Source organism: Dermacentor silvarum, chromosome 1 (assembly GCF_013339745.2).
Source record: "Dermacentor silvarum isolate Dsil-2018 chromosome 1, BIME_Dsil_1.4, whole genome shotgun sequence".
In the NCBI taxonomy this organism is placed as follows: domain Eukaryota; kingdom Metazoa; phylum Arthropoda; class Arachnida; order Ixodida; family Ixodidae; genus Dermacentor; species Dermacentor silvarum.
In genome coordinates, this window is record NC_051154.1 from 416,595,136 (window position 1) to 416,612,487 (window position 17,352).

General features: G+C 48.8%; 1 long non-coding RNA gene across 1 annotated transcript in view; it reads right to left on the minus strand.

Moving 5' to 3' along the window:
• Window positions 1-16,761, minus strand: part of LOC125942560 (uncharacterized) — a 70,666-nt gene extending 53,905 nt beyond the window's left edge. Inside the window, exon 1 of the long non-coding RNA XR_007465213.1 lies at window positions 16,660-16,761. This is a non-coding gene — a long non-coding RNA (uncharacterized LOC125942560). The remainder of the gene's footprint in view (window positions 1-16,659) is intronic.
• Window positions 16,762-17,352: the final 591 nt, after the last annotated feature.

Sequence of the window (17,352 nt, forward strand, 5' to 3'; positions counted from 1 at the left end):
GTTGAGGCCACGCATACTCCCGCGAGGATGTCAGCCAATCAATGAGAATACAAATGGTAAAACCAAATTAACCCTCTCAGGCGCCACTTAGGTCTGTTTATCGCATCATAAAAAGCATGCAACTGCAGTTTAGAATAAATATTTGCCATTATTTAGTGAGATTTGTCAATTTTACAGAATGTGGAGTGCATGCGAAAATTCACTACAGAAAAATCAGACATCAGAACGTCAACCATTTCATGTTTAGCAAGCTTGAACCCAGTTAGTTGAATATTGCTACGAGAGAGACATTCAGCCTGGGGCAGACGACGAAGAAGACGGTTCTCTCTGATGCTGGTGGCTGTCCACCATCTTGTCTACTGTCTATCTCCCATACTGCAAATACAGTGTCAGTAGTCCCGCCTTGTGTCGTTTTACGTAACATCTTTTTGGTGGAGGTGCTGGGTAGTTTCCTGTTTCGATCACGGAGCTCCGCAACGGCCGCCTCATCACGCTTGCGAACATGTCAGCCAGCGCAGGCACATCGTCTTCACCCCCTGCCCCTCCCGTGGCTCCGACCTACATCGTTCTGCCTCCTGCTCGTGATCATGGCGTATTTTCCGGCCAGGATGGGGTTGACGTCGACAAATGGCTCAACCTTTACGAACGAATCAGCGCCGGCTACAGGTGGGACCCGACCCTTATGCTCGCCAACGTGCTTTTTTACCTCGACGGCCCACCACGGGGGTGGTTCGAGACGCACGAGGCGGACATTACCAGCTGGGACTCTTTTAAAGAGAAGATCCGCGACCTTTTCGGTGACAGCACTGGTCGGCAGCTTGCTTCGCGGAATGAACTTGCGACTAGTGCATAGACATCCTCCGAGTCATACGTCTCGTACATTCAGGACGTTATCGCTCTTTGCCGCCAGGTTGACGAGCACATGCCTGAGTCCGAGAGGGTTTCTCATGTGCTCAAAAGTATCGCCGACGATGCTTTGAACCTGCTCGCCTATACCAACGTTGATACCGTCGACACAATCGTCAAAGAGTGCCGGCGGTTTGAACACGCGAAGAGCCGCCGTATTACCCAAAGATTCACCCGGCGGCAGGCGAACGGCTGCAACTTCATCGTGTGATGCCGTTCGCCTGCCGCCCACCTGTGACCACGTTACTCGCATTGTTCGTCGCGAGATTGAAGCCGCCTGTCCTGCATCTATTCAACCCCCCCGTGTTTACAACCCACGCCAGTGACCCATCGCAGCCATCGGTGTCCCTCATTCAAGCTGTCGTCAGCAGGAGTTTGCCAATCTTGGCCTTCCTCAGCGTGCCCACTGACTCGTCCTGACGCTCGGCCTTATTCCTCTGGACTCAATCGACCCTCCTACAGCTCTCCCGTTTCCTTCCGCAATCCGGCGGAATGGAGAACGCCCGACGATCAGCCCATCTGCTTCTGTCACCAGGCCGGGCACATTGCTCGTTATTGCCGTCGCCGTTGGACCTACGCATCTCGCCAGACCTCCATCTACCCTACTCCTTTCAGACGTCCAGCCGCTGGTTCCTCTACTTACCACTCGTCGTCCTCGCACGAGCCTCTTCCCTCTGACGCCACTGCTCCTGTTCGCCGCTTCTCCCGCTCCCCGTCGCCACAACGCCACCAATCCCGCTCTCCGCAGCCTCGCCGCTTTTCCTAGCCGTCCTTCTCTGGACGATCGCCGCAGGAAAACTAGATAGTGCAGCTTATGGAGGTGAAGCTGCAATGCCATCGTCCCCTGAAAATCCTCTACTGACGCTCCCCACTCACCATAGCCTCCTAGAAGTCAAAGTCGACAATGTTCCTGTGACCGCCCTCATCGACACTGGCGCACACTTGTCTATTATGAGCGCCCCTATACGCCACCGCCTGCAGAAGATTATGATGCCGTCTACGACACAGACAATACGTGTTGCCGATGGCGGTGCTGTTCAAGTGATCGGAATGTGCACCGCCCGTGTCAGCATTGCCGGTCGTCACACTGTTGTCCTTTTTGCCGTCCTTGCTCACTGCCCCCATGACCTTATCCTTGGCCTTGACTTTCTTTCGGCACACTCGGCCTTAATTAATTGTTCTTCGGAAACGCTCTGCCTCGATCTTCCTCTTGTATCAGATGCCTGCGAAACGCCCGTCAGCCGCTTAAGCCCCACCGATTTTGTTCGCCTACCGCCGCGAGCCGTCACGTACATGTGTTTGTCATCGACCCCTCCCGTTCCTGACGGCGACTATATCGTCTCTCCGATTACAGACGTCCGCCTGACGCGCAATGTTACTGTGCCACATACCATCGCGACATTGGCTGATAACTGTGTGTTCCTCCCGCTACTAAACTTTGGTCTGATCCCCCAAGTGTTGCCCCACAAGATGTCGCTTGCACATCTCACCGCTATAACAGACCATGACGTCGAGGTTGTCGCCATAACTGCACCTGAGGAAGCTGCAGTTTCCCCGTCACCAAGTTCCGACGACAGCATTTTTCGCAACATGATTGGATCAGACCTTTCGCCTGACCAAGCCGACGCTCTTTGCCGGGTTTTGGCCTCATACAGCGACATTTTCGACATTCGTGATCGACCCCTGGGCCAGACTAAGATTGTCGCCCACCGAATCAACACTGGCGACTCTTTGCCCATTCGCCGTCGACCTTACCGTGTGTCCGCATCGGAGCGCGAAGTGATTCAAAAAGAAGTTGCTAAAATGTTTGCGAAGGACATCATCGAACCATCATCTAGTCCTTGGGCCTCTTCCGTCGTATTAGTAAAGAAGAAAGACGGTTCCTGGCGTTTCTCTAATGATTATCGGCACCTCAACAAAATCACCAAGAAGGACGTGTACCCTCTTCCACGTATTGATGACGCCCTCGACTGCCTTCATGGTGCCACCTTCTTTTCATCCCTGGACCTTCGATCTGGCTACTGGCAACGCGCTGTAGACGACCTGGATCGCGAGAAGACCGCCTTCGTGACCCCTGACGGCCTTTACCAATTCAAGGTCATGCCTTTCGGTCTCTGCAACGCACCAGCCACGTTTGAGAGAATGATGGACACACTGCTTCAAGGATTTAAATGCTCGACGTGTTTATGTTGCCTGGACGACGTGATAATTTTCTCCCCCACTTTCGCAACGCAGCTGGAGCGCCTTTCGACCATTCTAGCAATCTTTCGACGAGCTGGCCTCCAGCTAAATTCCTCGAAGTGCAACTTCACTCTTCGTCAAATTACTGTCCTGGGCCACCTCGTTGACGCTTCCGGTGTCCGACCGGACCCAGCGAAGGTACGCGCTGTCACGAACTTCCCCGTTCCACGGTCTGTCCTTGATGTTCGTAGTTTCGTGGGGCTTTGTTCCTACTTTCGCCATTTTGTGAAAAACTTTGCGGCGCTCGCACATCCACTCACTGACCTTCTCAAACAAGACGTCCCGTTTTGTTGGGGTCCTCTACAAGCTGACGCCTTCTCTGAGCTCATCGCCGCCCTAACGACTCCTCCTATTCTTGCCCATTTTGACCCAGCTGCTCCCACGGAAGTGCGCACAGATGCTAGTGGTCACGGCATCGGTGCAGTTTTAGCTCAAAACCAACGAGGCGTTGACCATGTTATTGCGTACGCAAGTCGTCTCCTATCGAAATCTGAACGCAATTACTATATTACGGATTGGGAATGTCTTGCCCTTGTCTGGGCGGTTTCGAAATTCCGTCCTTAATTGTATGGCCGCCCTTTCCGTGTTGTCACCGATCATCACGCTCTCTGTTGGCTTTCTTCACTGAAGGACCCTACTGGACGACTTGGTCGTTGGGCGCTGCGCCTTCAGGAGTACTCTTACTCTGTTACCTACAAGTCTGGCCGCCTCCATCTGGACGCGGACTGCTTGTCCGGCTACCCTGTTGACCAACCAGAGGGACCGGACATCGAACCTAACCCCTGCGTTAGGTCTCTGTCTCAGTTTCTCCAGATTGGTGACGAACAACGCCGTGAGGCTTCTTTGCGATCGCTCATTGATCGGCTGGAATTCGCAACTAACGACGCCTCACTGCGCATGTTCGTCCTCGTGAATGGCACACTTTACCGTCGTAACGTCCAATCAGATGGCCCTGAGCTGCTTCTCGTTGTGCCTAAACAGCGGCGTTCAACGGTACTGCGTGAGCTTCATGACGAACCAACTGCTGGTCACCTTGGTGTGTCCCGCACGTACAACCGTGTCCGGCGCCGCTTCTTTTGGCGCGGTCTCGCCCGGTCTGTTCGACGTTACGTGACCTCTTGCGACAAATGCCAATGTCGGAAACGTCGTGCCGCACCCTCTGCTGGACTGTTTCAGCCGCTCTCCATCCCGACCGAACCATTCTTCCGTGTTGGTTTGGACCTTCTCGGTCCTTTTCCTGAGTCACGATCCGGCATCAAGTGGGTCGCCGTTGCTATCGATTATGCGACCAGGTATGCAATCACTCGAGCGCTCCCCACCAGCGCTGCTACTGACGTTGCCGATTTCTTGCTCCACGATGTTATTTTGCACCATGGCGCCCCTAGCCAACTGCTCACAGATCGAGGCCGCGCATTTTTATCACGAGTAATCGACGATCTCTTGCGCTCCTCAACGCAGCACAAGTTGACCACTGCCTACCATTCCAAAACAAATGGCCTCACCGAGCGACTAAATCGTACCCTCACGGACATGCTCTCAATGTATGTTTCCTCTGACCACCGTGACTGGGACCTGGCGTTACCTTACGTGACCTTCGCGTACAATTCATCGCGTCACGATACCGCCGGTTATTCACCCTTTTATATGCTCTTTGGCAGTGAACCGACGTTACCAATGGGCACCCTACTACCGGCTGCTGCCGCGCCGCCTAGCGAATATGCACGTGATGCCATCGCTCGTGCCGATCACGCGCGTCAGATCGCCCGCTCGAGGCTGTTGGCCTCGCAAGCGACCCAGAAGCGCCTCTATGACAACCGACATCACGACGTTCGCTTCTCACCCGGTGCCTTAGTTCTCCTGTGGTGTCCATTCCGTCGTGTTGGCTTATCCGAAAAGTTGTTATCTCGATACACGGGTCCTTACCGAATCGTCCGCCAGGTCAGGGACGTCACCGACTAGATTGTTCCCGTCTCTCCGACTTTACCGCCTGCGATCACTCCCAGTGACATAGTCCACGTCAGCAGTCTGAAAGCCTACCGCCCTCCTCCTAACGACAATGTGTGTAGTGCGTCGAGACGGCGCTTCCACCGCCGGGGGTAATGCTACGAGAGAGACATTCAGCCTGGGGCAGACGACAAAGAAGACGGTTCTCTCTGGTGCTGGTGGCTGTGCATCATCTTGTCTACTGTGTCTCTCCCATACTGTAAATACAGTGTCAGTAGTCCCGCCTTGTGTCGTTTTACGTAACAATATTATGCCTGGTGCAATACATTGTGAAAGACAACTAACCTTGCTGCATACAGCGGCATATTGACAGCGGGCGAAAATACGCAATTGTCTACCATCCAAGTCGTTTGATTGAAACAGTTTGCTCGTTTCATTCAAGCTTGCAGCACAATTCCGAACAGAAGTGTTGCTAGATGCATGTGACGCAATTTAGATATCATTACGTTCATCAATGATTTTGCTGTTGATGCATAATCTTGGCGTACATGTACACAGCGCTTTAAATGGTCAATATTAGCAGACATCATGTATCTAATAAAAACATTCATTCATGTCAGCAGCAACGCACACACTCTGCACAATTCAACTAAGAGCGGAAAATGACGGCAGCTTGATAAAATCTAGTCTGAATGCGCGCTGTCTTACAACTCAGTAAGAGTAAAACTCAACCAAAAAAAAAGAACACCACTGCCACTGGGAGATTTCAGGGAATAGTTTAACAAGGGCTTTCCAATCTCGCAAACATTGTTCAGAACTTCAGTTAGTTAGTTATGTAAGGTTTTGTGGCGCAAAAGCAACTAAGGCTATGATGCGCCATGCACAGGTTGAAAATATATAATTTGATAAAAGTGCTTCAAGCAACAAAGATCATTTACTTTAAAATTTGTTTAAGAACCCTGTTTCATCTAAAAAATTAAAAACATCGTCTAGAGATACAAGTGCAATTTCAGCTACGATCACGGATGAATGAAGTGGTGTTAGTGTTTTGTAAAGTTCATAAAAATATTTCTGTCTTTTTTCCTCCAACGCCGGACATGTTATTAAAATGTGATTCACAGTTAGGGTTTCTTGGCAGTGATCAAAAACCGTTTGTTGTTCATTTTTCAATAAAAAGTTATGTGTGAGATGTGTGTGTCCGATGCGAGTGCGACATAGAACGACTTCCATGAAACGTTCCTGGTGATAAGATGTCTTCCACTCCTGTAGTATGGGTTTTACTATTTGTAGTTTGTTATTTACTTGGCAGTCCCACTCGTGTTGCCATTTTGAGGTGATCGCAGCACGGACCATCCGGACACAGTCCTTGAAGGGAAGATTTATTTGTCTAATTTTGTTACAGGCTGTGAGTGCTGCACATTTGTCCGCATTTCATTTCACGGGATTCCCACGTGACTTGGAACCCAACAGAGATGAATTATTTTACCATGCTTTTCACATTTGCCGAGCATTCTCAGGATGCAGCCGAGAAAAGGTTCGCACTCTGATTTTCTATGGAGAGAATTAAGTGAACTAAGGGAATCTGTGTAGACAACCGCTTTTTTATAATCTTCTGTTACTATTTTTTCTAAGGCTATAAGCAGGGCATATACTTCGGCTGTAAAAACCGAAGCAGACTGTGGCCACCTAAGACAATTTTCCCAGTATTCCGATACAACTGCGCTTCCAACATGTTCATTTGTCTTGGAACCGTCAGTGTAAAACTCGGTGTAGTCATTGTATTTATTTTGTAATTCTAAGAAATCTTGCATTATGTGTTCAAGCGGTGTTTCTTTTTTCTTGTGGTATGTTAGGGTAAAATCGCAAAAATGTGCGAAATCATACCACGGGGGCAGTCTATTCGGTGTTTCGGCGACCTTGAGAGCTTCGCTCGGAACATTGTAGTTTTGGCACATATCTTCAAATCGAAGGATAAGTGGTCTCACGCTGTGTGGTTTGTTGGCATAGTGTATTCTGTTTGTGGTGTCGGTAGCAAGAGTGTGGCATATATGATTAAGTAGAGCTGTGATTCTAAGCACGTATGAGATTGTGAGCAAAGCTCTTCAGTGCTCCAAACAGCGTTCGTTACTCTCGGCATACAGGCTTTCTATTGGGGAGGTCCTGTATGCGCCAGTTGCTAAGCGTAGTCCGTGGTTGTGTGTGGGATCAAGACGTTTGATGTATGACTGCCTTGCTGACCCGTAAACTATGCAACCGTAGTCAAGAATGCTGCGCACGACAGAGCGGTAAATACGTAACAGGCACGTTCGATCGGCGCCCCAATGTTTACGTGATAGGACCTTCAGGGTGTTAAGCGCTTTGTTTGCCTTAGTTTTTACGCTGTTAATGTGAGTGATGAAGTTTAATTTGCTGTCAAAAATGATTCCTAAGAACTTTTGTTCGTGCTTAACCGGTAATGGGCTTTGATTTATTTTGAGAACTGGGTCCGGGTATAGCCCCCTTTTTTGTGAAAACACGACTGCCACAGTTTTTTGTGTAGAAAAGCGAAATCCATTTTTATCGGCCCATTGCGTCAACTTGTTTATTGTTATCTGGGTTTGCCTTTTGCATGTAGACATTCCCGAGGGACGGAATGCAATCTGAAGGTCGTCGACGTATAAAGAGTACATAATGTTGGACGGTATAACCGAATTTATGGAATTCATCTTCACCACGAAAAGAGTGGTGCTTAATACGCAACCCAGTGGGACGCCATTTTCTTGAACAAAGACTCGGGACAGTGTTGCGCCCAGACGGACTTGAAATGTTCGGTTTGACAGAAAATCGGCCAGACAGTTCAGCATCCTGCCGCGTATTCCTAGTGTAGCTAGATGTTGTAAAATGCCATACCTCCATGTGGTGTCGTAAGCTTTTTCCAGGTCGAAAAACACCGCTAGGCAGTGCTGTTTGTAAAGGAATGCCTCACGTATGGTATGTTCAAGACGGACAAGATGGTCAGTTGTTGAGCAGCCTTTCTTGTAACCACACTGATGAGTGTCTAGTAAGTTATCTGTTTCGAGAACGTATGTTAGTCTTATATTTATTATGCTTTCGTAGGATTTAGCGAGGCAACTTGTTAGTGCTATAGGTCTGTAGCTGTTAGGTGTATTTGGTGACTTTCCCGCCTTCAGAAAGGGAACAATAATAGCCTTTTTCCACTCTGCAGGCATTTTACCCGTTTCCCAGATCATGTTAAAAAACCGCAACAAGGCCTCCACGGCTTTCTGGGACAAGTGGGCCAGCATAGTGTAATGTATTTTGTCAGGACCCGATGCTGATTTCTTACCCGAACAGATCACTCTGTTTATTTCATGGAGCGTTAAAGGGACATTAAACGGTCTGTCTGAACTTTCCGTTGTCGGGAGCTTTTTCTTCTCTGCGGACTGTTTGTGTTTAAGAAATGTTGCGGAATAGTTTGCCGAGCTAGATATAGTGTAGAAGTGTTGGCCTAATATGTCTGCTTGTTCCTGTAGACTTGTTTGCGTGCCTGGAGTTGAGAGTACGGGGATCGTGTAGGAAGCATAGTCGCCCCTAAACTTGTGAACCTGATCCCACATTCTCTTGGATGTTATTGAACTGTTAATCGATGAGATATAGTTTTTCCATGAATTTCGTTCTGCTTGCCTACGGATATACCTCGCCTTTGCTTTCGCTTTTTTGAATGATAACAGATTATCTTGGGTTGGGTACCTTCGGAAGATACCCCACGGTTTCTTTTGCAATTTTTTAGCTTCTGTGCATTCGTTTGTTCACCAGGGTTTTAGTTTTTTTCTTAATAATCCTGAAGATTGGGGAATAGCCTCTTCCGCCGCAGCAACTATGCAAGTAGTAATGATCTCATTCGCTTCGTCTATGCTTAGGTCATCTAAGATCAGTTTATGTAGACTAGCTTTTTCGGTGAAGAGAGGCCAATTTGCAAGCTGAAGTTTCCAAAGGGGTGGTCTAGAAGGTAGGATAGGTAGCTTGGATGCTGGTTTTATGATTGCAGGCATATGGTCACTACCATTGGAATTATCTATAATACTCCAGTGGAAATCACTATAGAGAGACGGAGAGCACAGTGCTAGATCCAGACAGCTCATAGCTCCTGTGCTTGGAGAGCAGTAGGTTGCAGCACCGGTGTTTAAAAGGCATACGTCATTTACAAGGATAAAATCTTCAAGTGTTTGTCCCCTGGTGTCGTTTGTTTTACTACCCCATAGCATGTTATGTGCGTTAAAATCACCCGCGATTAAAAAAGGTTGAGGTAGCTGGTTTAAAATTAACTCTAGGTCTTTTACGGTAAAATGTGATTGTGGTGGAATGTATGGCGAACAAATGGTGATGGTTTTGTGCGCTAAAATGGTGACAGCAACAGCTTCTATGTGACTGTTAATGGCAACTTCTCTAGCTGCGATACCTGCCTGCAGAACAATGGCTACACCACCCGAAAGCCGGCTCGCCTGGGTACGGTCGCGCCGTACCACAGTGAAGCCTTTTAAAAAATTTTTATGTTTTTCGCCAAGGTTTGTTTCCTGCAAGCACAAGGCCGCAGGAGAGAAGTTACTTAGCATGTCTTTGGTGTCACCTAAGTTGCGTAATAGACCTCTGCAGTTCCAGTGGATAATAAAAGCCATTTTGAAACTGAAAGATAAAAAATTTCATTACGATTGAATAAGATATAAGGTGTTAGGTGACATGGATGTGGAGAAGGCTAATACAAAGGAGCAATAACCCTTAGGGTATCACTTTCTTAATTAGTGTGGTTATTGGGACTTTGTCCCTCTTTGCGCGCTCGAGAGAGCGCTTGTCCTTCGGCGTCAATGACACCGTGGTTTTTGCGTCGACCTCCTCTCAGAGGAGGTCGACGCAAAAAGGCAGTCAATTGCGTCAAACTCTCTCAGAGGCGCTGGAGGATCGAGAGGTGGGCGCCGGGACACGTGTCTCGGGCCGTGGAGTTCGATTGAGTTTAGGGCCCAGCGGGACTGGTGTCTGCGGGCCCTTCGAAGAGGATGGAGCAGCACTGGCTGCTGCCACCACGGGGGCTGGAGGGGTCACTGCGGTACCACTGTGCGTGGGCTCGGAGGACTCCCGAGGCCTCTGTGACGCGGCCCCCACCTGCGTCACTTCGGCATAACTTCTTCTAGAAAGGTAAGACAGTCGCTTTCTTGCTTCATAGAACGAGACTTTTTCTTTCACAGTTAGTGCAACTACTTCCTTTTCTTTTTTCCAGCAAGGGCAGGACCGCGAGTAGGCTGGATGGTCCCCTTTGCAGTTGACACAGTGTAGAGAAGAAGCGCAATTGTCAGATTGATGGTCATTGGAACTGCATTTAGCACAGGTTGTTTGTCCTCGGCATGCGTGTGAAGCATGTCCAAACCTTTGACACTTGAAACATCGTCGGGGGTTCGGGATATATGGTCTGACATTTACTTTTACGTACCCTGCGTTTAGAGAGGTAGGCATTTCGCTTGTTCCAAAGGTGAGTATGACATGTTTTGTCGGAATTTCTTGATCATTTCTGCGGATGACAATCCTTTGTACTTTGGTCACGTTTTGTTGGAAACCCTCCAGCAGTTCCTCATCGCTCAAACAAAGGAAGTCCTCCTCGGATATCACACCCCTGCTTGTGTTTAGAGTTCTGTGGGCTGAAATTGTAACTGTGGCATCGCCAATACTGGTAAGTTCCGAGAGCTTTTGTACTTGGTCTTTGTCATTTAGTTCTAGGAGGAGGTCCCCGCTAGACATTTTTGAGGCTTTGTATGTCGGTCCAATTTTGTCTTTTAGGCACTTGGCCACCAGGAAAGGAGACAGTTTTCTCACGGGTGTGTTGTTCTCACTATGGACTACATGGTACTTGGGGAATGCTGGGGTGTTGCTCCGAAAGGAGAACTGGAATGTTGCTTCGGTGCGGCCTCTTTTCAGAGGCCGATCATAGACGACAGAGGTTTGCGCTGCCATAAGAAGGTGTATGTGTTCGGCAACAGCGCCGACCGCCCACCACGGAGCCCAACGAGGGGACGCGGCAGAGCTTGTACACAAGTCTGCACGACGCCAGTCGTACGCCGCTACTATAACCTAATATGGTGTACCCAAGGTAGGATAGCCACACAAGGTTAACCCTTGCCGCCAGCGAAAAAGGAAGTAAGTGGAAGAGAGTAGAAGACAGGAAAGACCGAAAGTATGAGAGAGAGACGCAGATTTGAGGAGAGAGAGACAGGAAAAGGCGACTGCCAATTTCCTCCAGGTGGGTCAGTCTGGAGGTGCCGTCTATGTGAAGCAGAGGCCGAAGAGGTGTGTTGCCTCCGCCGGGGGGCCTTAAAGGTCCGAGCACCCAGCATCGGCTCAACCCCCAGGATCCCCCTTTCCCCAGACACGGCTAAGCCGCGCACGGTTAGACGCGGGAGGGTCCAACCCTCGTGTGCTCGGGTACGTGGTGGCGCAACTCACCAAACGCCTGCTTGCGCAGACGCCCCTGCGGGGTGTTCAGAACTTCAGCACTGCCTTGATGATGAAACGGGGCGGTGACAAATAGTCACCTAGCCTGCTGGAGTTACTAAGGTATGCTATACATGCCTTTCTTTTTATCATTTTTGTATACATCTCTTTATCTTGACTCTCTTCCTCAAAACGTTTCTAGACAGTTTTATTATAACGTATAGCAGCAAACGCAAACAGATAGCGTTCGCGTCGCTTGCTGCACACTGCGCGTGCGCTGTACGTAAACGGTGCTGGAGCTCTTGCGTACGTACGCTATTTTTGGTATTTAGCGTTCCGCGCTAACGCACGCAACGCAAGGTATGGACGCTAAGAAATAGCGTTGTCGAACAGGGTGGCACCCATGGTTCCCGCTTCACGGTCAATTCTCGTGATGGCTACGCTCTCACTTTCGTTGATCGCTCATCGCCAGTAACTATTGAAATGAGCTTTCGCTTCCTCTAAACTCACCTGAAACGCTAGTTATGAGCGCACAGCGCGTCCAATTTCTGAGATCATTCGGCGATTCCGGCATCCCTAAGCCTGACGAGATGCGTCCGCCTAGCAACATCAGAATGGTTGCTAATGGATTGCTTTGGCTTAGATACGTTAGTCACGAGGCACCAGATGGCACCTTGTCCTTGAACGTCTTCTTTACATTGGCGTTCTCCTACGTTAAGCTAAACGTCTTGAAGGGACGCACACCACAGCATCCCACAAATGTTTAGCGTGCGGAACACGCTCACGCTAACGCAAGCATTTCACGCTATACTAAAACTGTCTTCTGTCTACCTTATGCCTTTAAAGAATCCGATCGTATCAATCTCTCGCCTGATTTTGTTTCCACCAATACTCCAAATGTCTCTTGCTTATCTCGACCATGGTAGCATCTTCTTATTAGGAGTGAGCGCCACCAATGGGCTGCGCTCGTTTTTGCGTCCAAAGTTAGATCACGCTGCTTTTCTTCGGGGCTCGCAGTAAGCACGCGCAGTACAGAAGGCGTGCTGCGTTTTTTGTACAACATTGCTTTGTCGCCGTCGTCGGTGACTGTATTAGAAGTGAAAAGATTGCTTTCGGGACAGTCGCAATACTGCATTACACGCCACTCGTCCCGGACTGTGCAGTCTACTCGGAGGCACAGATTTTCTTTGGTAATTAAGTTTTTATGGGCACAGTAAAAAGGGTTGCGCTTAAATAACGGTGCATAAGATCATCCTTGTCGCGCTATGCTTCCAATCCCAAGTTGCCTCGACCGTTGACAAGTTAGTGTAAAATATCTGCGTAAGACGTTCATGCATTTATTTAATTTTTTGACGGACTTAGCCATTTAGCAAATGAAACAACCCTTGGCATGTCTAAACTTCTTAACAGCAAGTCGAATACGGAATGCTCACGAAGGTAAGGTGTGAAATTGAGGCGATTTCTAAGGCATTATGTAAAAATCTAACCACTAGCCCCAAAGCTCACAGGTTCTCTAATGTTATCCTTAAGACGACTTGAAGGCCAAAGCCCAAGTGCCGTAACATTTAAGACGGACACATGACGTACACATCCGCGTTATTCACTTAGTTTAATTCGCTGAGTCATCCCTCGTAACTCACTAATTCTAAAGGTCGAGGGTTCGACTCCCACCCAAGGTTGACGGTTTGAGAGCATTAATTAACTCTATCTTAATTAACTGTGCCTGAATTAACTTTGCCTTGATTAACACCAAAGGTCATGAGTTGGACTCCCACAAATGGTCGTGGTTCGACTCCCACCTAAGGTCGAGGATTCATAGCCTTTTTGTACCTTTCGTGTCGCCCGATGCATTTTCGCTCAATCGACTTACTAATGAGGGAAAACAAGGGAATGTGGGAGATGGCGATTCAAGGCGATGAGTAACACGAGAACAAGGTGAGGGCAGGAGCCAACGTTTCGACAAGTGGACTTGTCTTCTTCAAGGCAGCATATGCTCTCCTCGGCACAGTATATATAGGTAGGGTTCTTCTAAAGGGGAGAGAAGGTGAGGCGGGTCGGTGAGGTAACGAGCGAGAGTGTAGAATTGAAAAGAAATATAATGTACTACTGATAGTCGGTGGAGGGGTTTGAGGCAGCGCTGTGTGTTAGCAGGTTGACGTGTCATGGCAGGTTCCTCTTTTCATGCAAGGGGTCTGGACAGGGGGGGGGGGGGGGGGCGTCTGCTTGGCTGGGGGTCAGTGAACTATCGTGCCTGCCAGGGAGAATAAAAGAAGCATCGGAAAAATGGTGTTCAGGCGCACAAAAAAAAGGTGGTAAAGCGGGGGGGGGGGTGTTGATATATAGATAAAAGGACGAAAGGATTTAGTGACAGCAATGGGAGGTTGGCCTATTCTTGGCAATGCTGGCCAACAATATGTTGGCAATGGGAGCGCATATGTTGCCTTGAAGAAGACAAGTCCACTTGTCGAAACGTTCGCTCCTGCCCTCACCTTGTTCTCGTGTTACACATCGACTTACTAATGAGACATATAAGGCTTTCGCCTATGATCAGTTACCCCGTATCTTAAATTGTTTCTGGATGTTCCCCGTACTAAACACAGGGAACTATGCTGAGTCTCACACACCGTGGTGCGTAGTGCCTTTAGCGTTGCGCTACTAACGCCGAGGTCACGGGATCAAATCCCGGCCTCGGCGGCTGCATTTCGATAACGGCGAAGGGCACGTGTACCGTGCATTTGGTTCACGGTAAGAACTCCAGAGGTAAGATAAACCCGCAGGTCCCCCACTACGGCGTGCGTTACGACGATATTGTCGTTTCGGCGAGTAAAACCACAAAATTTCATTTTAAAAATACATCAAATCTCGTGCATTGTGGCCGAGGGGTGTGCGAAGAAGACTGAATGGAATATAAATATAGTAAGAATTAAACTATTAGAAAAACAGTGATGTTTACGAATAACGTAAAGCCTTCTCATCTTTATTATCAAAGAATTTTCACATTCTGGTGTTCAAAAAGTACAGGCCGTCATTAACATGCACATTTCAAAGTATTCTTTACTGAAATCTGAAATGGAACATACAGAACAACCAAGTAGCTTTTTGCTAATTGAGTTCTCTTTGAAGCATGCGCGGTCATCCTTTGTTGCATTAGAGTTACACGTGTACATTTTTACCCTTTTAAAGCGCAGCTCTTAGGCGCCTGTTCCTGTGGCGAGCATCGGCGTCGTACCTCGTAACCGAGCGAACGAGCACAGCGAAAGATGAGAGCCAACGAGGGGCGTATCGGGGGATGAAGATAGCGGCAGAGGACGAGGAGGGGGGTGCAGCGGAAGCCATGCGATGGAAACGGAGGAGCGAAAGCGCAAGAAAAAAAAGTAGTGCTGCGCAACAGGGGCTTTGTGGCGACGATGACTACAAGATGGCGCCAGAGTAGCGCGCCTCGTCTGTATGGAAACGAAGTGCTGCATGAGCTGAGGTCGTCTCCGGCGGATGGTGTTAATCGCGCCCACGCGTCACCCACATGCTTCCTCTCGCGATCTCCAGATTAGCGAGGAAGTCGCTCTACACTTCGCTCCGTTTGCAACGTGCCGAACGCGACAGATTGCCCGCGCCAGCCAATGTATCCGGAAATGAAAAAACGTACACAGCTGCGCTCAAATTTCGCATCAGGGAGTAAAGTAATCGCCGGTGAATTTTTTCGGGGACTACTCCTTCACTGTTGCCGGTCGGCGCAATACGCGTGTATCAGAACATTCTCAGTTGGTGTAGCTGATTGCATCTGTTGTCGATATTCTCGCAGAACCGTGTAATCAGGCTACATGAGCAACGCGAATTGTTTTGTCGCCTGTGAGCAAAAGCATACGGACCACGATGCCAACATAAGCTAGGGGGGTGAATCTTCCTATATCTCCCATTGGTTCTCCAATAGCAGACGCTCAGTCGACGCTAGCGCCAAGGTGCACTTCAGTTAGGCCCTAGCGGATGGATGACGGTACTACAGTGACGAAAAAAGAAAAAAAGAAAGAAAAGCAGCGCGATTTTTTTTACCCTCCCTTTCGCTATGGTACTTTTTTCTTCCTTTTATATGATAACGTTGTTCCACTCGTTTCTCCTTTCCCCTCTTGACTTTCCTATCCCTCTCCCATGCCTCGCCTCACCCTCCCCTCAAGCCTAGCGCAATATTTTTTTATTTCTTTAGCTGTCCGGGGCGCGCTCTTTTTTTTTTTTTGATCGCGGGCATTATCAGACGCGCCGCCAGACCGAAGCGCGCGCTCCGGGCTCATCTGTCCAGCCGTGCCATTCGTGCTGCGTGCTTGTGCGCGGTGGATTCTTCTTGCGTTTTCATGCACGCCGTCGAGTTCATTATTACAATCAAGTAAGCACGTGCCCAAATTGTATTAAAAATAATTCCACTTACAACACAACAGTTCTTCGGAATCACTTTATTGTGTTCGTTTGCGAATACCAGAATTGGAGCAGACAGTGCAACACACTATAGAATACAACGAAACGTGGATGGTGTTTCATGTACGCACATGTAAAAAAACATTTGGTGTAATTGCCCCAATGGGCAATGCGCAGAATAGCTTCTCATGGCCTGCTTCTCGCTCGGTTCATAAAATGCACCTCCGTGAAGTGCGCCGAGCATATTCTGCGGTTGTTGACCTTGTCTCTGGGCAAACCAATTAGGTCCATCCTTCCAGCGTAGGTTAAAAACGCTTCCATCGTGAAGAACAGTGAAGATCATAAATTATAACATCGCAGTTGGAACATACAAAACTGAGCTCGTTTCGCATCGCGGCAGAGTACTAGTTGCGATATGTCAACCCAAATTCTCAGAAACGGTTTTTTAATCGATGGCGGCCAATTACCAAGAAATAAGTGCAAAGCGCACACCTACACACTTGGGCACACCTACACCTTGCGATACGCACAGGTCGTACTATATTTGTAAGGAGCTTTATGTTCGCTGCTTGTTGACATAACGATTTACTGCATTGTTGTGGTGTTTTTGAATCAGCTAGCTGCTGCCTCACCACCGGACTGCCATGTACAACTGCGCACAATTACTATCACAAATAAATACCGAGAATTGAACTGCACAGTGCTCACCTGTTGACTTTATGGATGCGGAAGAATTTCACGTCGCATGGCTCACTTCGTGCTGATGCGTTCGCACACCATTGAACCACACACGAACAGCGACAAACGTGCAACGGTAGGGTACCACACGGACCACACTGCTACCCCAGAAGGCGAAAACCGCAAAACTGACTAGATAATGCCAGAAAAAACAATTGCTGCCGTTTTGCCCGTTATCAGCACGGCCGACGACGAGCGCGGGCCGCGCCAGCCGCGCCGCCGATAGTTGAAGGCGATAGAGAAACGACAAAGTTGAGAGAGGGTTGACAATAAAGAAAGGAAAAGCTATTTCGGTTTCGCATCCATCTAATGGATGGCGCTGCAATTTGCGTGGACAAGAAACCAGCGGAGTTTCCGAGGTATGACTGGGGCACAACCGACCGCGCCGCCAAACAAAGAGCAAAAAAAAAAATTGTGATACGTCACTGAAGCGAGGCCCCTCCCCTGCATGGATTTGTTGTGAAAACAGTCATACCCATGGACGTGCCACCTTCCGGTCCAGATCCTGCTGTAATACTTGCGTTCGAGAGCCAGTGCGCATGCGCATCCCATCATATCTGTTGTGTGTCACGTTGCTATTCTTGACGAGGTACCGTGCTTATCGACTAAACCTTCAAATAGAAGTCGCCTGGACTGGTTGCTCAGCTCCATCATATCTGCTTC